Raw genomic sequence first — 3,594 nt, 5'->3', positions numbered from 1 at the left:
CAAATAGTGCACATTGTACCCAAGGGGTGATTTTTCCAGCCTTCATTCCCTCTCCCTCCCCCACCTTTGGAGTCTTCAATGTCTGTTAGGATTCTCTGTGTGACGGCCTGAGCCTAGAGTTTAGCTCCACTTATAAGTGAGAACGTGCTGTTATTTGATTTTGTTCCTAAGGAAATTCTTATACATTGCTAAGAAGTTTTTTTTTTAATCCTTAATATTAAAGGAATTTGGCAATTTATGAAATACACTTTCTGCACCAATTGCACTAACCTCATGACTTTTTCCCTTTAAGTCTGTTAATGTGGTGAATTACACTGATAGATTTTCTGATATTGACCCATCCCTTTATACCTGGGATGAATCATAATGTGTGAAAGGAGAACTACGTGTGTCATGAGATTTAAATACCTTAATTTAGTTTGGATTTTTAAAAACATTCCAAGTGTTTTTGCTTTTGTTTTTTATTTTAACAGAATTCTTGAGAAGCTGTTGACCAAGAATCTCTGAGAGCAAAGCACTAAATTAACGTTATCCATTGTTAGGAAGAAAGATAAGATGGGGAGCTCTTGATTATTTTTACCTTAAAGTTAACATGTTTAAATTACTCTGTCAATTTTGTATTTTCTTGACTTGAAGTTGAGTGAAGGACGAAGCACTTTCCTTCAGTGGTTAAAGCTTTGTGGGATGAGCTCTGATGCCTAGTGACCAGGATGTGGAAACAGTGAAAGATGCTCTCACGGTTTCTTTCTTTTATGGGAGTTGGACAAGTGCAGGGCAGGAAGGTGGGGGCGGTTCGTAGGTCCTGGTCTTATAATAAGAGGGTGCAGGGACCCTTGCTGTGTCACCTTAATGAAGGGCCGTAGTCTGCAGTTTGGGGCTTAGAAGACCTGGATTGGAGACATCTCTGAGTCTGACTGCCGGTGGTGTGTAGCACATGGTTGGCTGCCAAGCAAGGTGACAACACCCCTCCCCAGCTGGCGTGCAGCATGTAGCTGGGGTGAAATGAGACCAGGAGCTAATATGCCTGAGACCCTTTCCAGATGGGACAGGCCACGCTGCCGTTGGCTGCCATCAGCACCGGGGAGCAAAGCGAGCAGCTTGGTGGCCAAAGTCAGTTGGGCAGGTTGGGACTTTCCTTCCACACTGCAGCAGGCTCTTCTCCCTCTGCAGAGTCTCTGCCCTGAGCAGCAGGGGACAGAGCCTTTTGCAGAGACGGTCCTGAGAGTGAAGCCCTCACCAGACTGCGCTTGCTCTGATGCTCCAAGTCAAGCCTTGTGTGGGGTCATCCCTTTCCCATACTCTACAATGGATTGATCGTCTCACCCTTTCTCCCTGTTCCTTTTCTTCTCTCCCTCTAAAGTCCGGTTACTGGTGCCATCATGGTGAGTGTCCTCTGAATGTCAGAGGGGCCACCTTGGAGCTTTCTGCCCTCGGGACCCCAGGACTCCAGGGCCTGATCTGATTTGGCAGCTGAGGTTCTTATAAAGGGACTCACCAGCATTAATGGCCATGTTTTGGTTTCCTTTATTTAAAGGGAAAAAAGGTTAAAAGGAAACATTTTGGAGTTGCAAATCTTGATGAGGCGCAGAGTCCAGGGATGCAGAGATACCTGGGGTAGTGAGTGCCCCATCCCGAGTTTGCACTGAGAGGCACGTGTGCCAGGGTGGCCAACCCACCTCTCTGATTTTTATTCCCCAGTGGCTGCGATAATACTCCAGAATGCCTGCCGTGATGGAGGGTTAGCTGGTTCCTCGAAGCTTCCTGCCAATTGTCCTTCTTGTGCTTCTTGTTATTATGACATTAATGTGCTTTAACAGGGACATTCGTCTTCTTACTGTTTGTGTATGTCATAAATCTGGAGGGGAAAAATACAGCAACAGGAAGGCGTGCATCTTTGCAGGTGTATTTGGAGGCAGACCAAATGGTGCGTTCCTTTTCAGATGCTCCCTGCTTCTCTTTCTGATTTCTGGTCCAGGATACCCAGAGGAAAAATAGGATGGTAACTTTTATAAAGGGCTGAGGGTGGGGCTCTGCCCAGGGCTGATTCCAGGAGTACAGAACTGACACCCAGGCTGGGGTGGACTGCTACATTAGTGATTAAGGATTTACTCCTTGACACTGAGGAATAATGTAACACGGGTTTAATTAAAGTGAAACCTTAAAGGTGAGGTTAATTTAGTGCTATAGTCAACTTTCAATTATCCGTGATACTGGAAGAGGGGGTGGCATGGATAATTTGTGGATGGTGAGACTTTTTTCCCTTCCTTTCATCAGGAGTGCTCTAATTTTGCTCCCAGGGACTAAGGTTGAAATGATCATGAACGTCAGTTTGGGGGGAAGTAGTGGGGGAGCATATGGTAGGAAGGTTGTGGGGGGCTGAGGATGGCCTCAGGTACCTTTCCCAGGTTAGCTTTTGAGATGTCATAATGACCTGTGAGGAAGGTATCACTGACCTCAGAAGGTGACTGACCACAGATGCAGAGTCGAAATGACCTGTCCAAGGTCATCTACCAGAAATCAGTAAAGTGACTTCACATATCCTAGTGTAACCTGTGTTGAGCAGAAGAAGAAAAAAAAAATACATATATACACACACACATATATATATTTATTGTTGTTGTTGTTGAAAAAAACAACATTATATTTTGAGGCAAACCTGACCAGCAATGTGTTGTCCTGAAGAGAACAGTCGGTGTAAGTTTCTCTTCTGAATAATTGTCATTTGCTTTTTAAGCAACATTCTTGCTTGGGATGAAAGGCATCTTTTGGAAGAAAACAATAAAGCAGAGAGAAGAACATACAATCTTGCATACAACAAAAAGGAAAACTGAGGGTGGGGGTGGGCAGAGAGGCCCGTGGAGCTGAAGCAACATCTTTTATTACAGGATGGATAGAGCTTTTGAGGACAAGGACATCGGAGAAGTCAGTGTTTGTGTGAGTGCAGTGAAGTCCTCTCAGGTACCAAACCCTCTACTCCAAGTGGCGGGCAGCTGCGTACACACGGCACACGGGCCTTGGTGTCTGGCAGTGGGGGTGGCATTTGGGGAGCAGATCAGCCCCTGACTTTGTTGTGAGACAGAGGAGTGAGGACCCCTGTGAGGTCAGGCGATGTGAGGTATGGACATGAGCTGCTCCTGGGAATGTGGGCAGTTGGGAATTAAAGGGAGAGACAGAGAGAGTCGAGCTGCTCCCTGGGCAGGAGAGAGGGAGGTTGAAGTCATGTCACTGACACCATTGAGGACAAGGTGACCCTGAGGGCTTAAGGCTCAAGTATTTTCAACAGCCTGGCAAACTATTAGCTGACTTTCAGCTGGCCGATTTAGAGTTACAGAGATGCCCCAGTAGACCCACACTGCTCCGAGTCTGGTCTTTGGCCAGGGTAGGTGCAGCCCAGGAGGTGTTAACCACTCTGGCTTGTCCCTAGAGGATTCAGCTGCATGTGAAAGTCTCGGGAGGGCCAGCCTGGAAGGCAGCACACACCTGTGCTGGGCAGAGATGGGGGGTCCTGTGGAAGGGTGTGGTGAGGGTCACCCAGGTGGCACCCTCCTTGCGGGGCCCTCGGCCCTCCCAGGTTCCACCTCCTCATCGTCCTCT

Source organism: Nycticebus coucang, chromosome 4, assembly GCF_027406575.1.
Source record: "Nycticebus coucang isolate mNycCou1 chromosome 4, mNycCou1.pri, whole genome shotgun sequence".
Lineage (NCBI taxonomy): Eukaryota > Metazoa > Chordata > Mammalia > Primates > Lorisidae > Nycticebus > Nycticebus coucang.
This window is presented reverse-complemented; position numbering follows the sequence as displayed.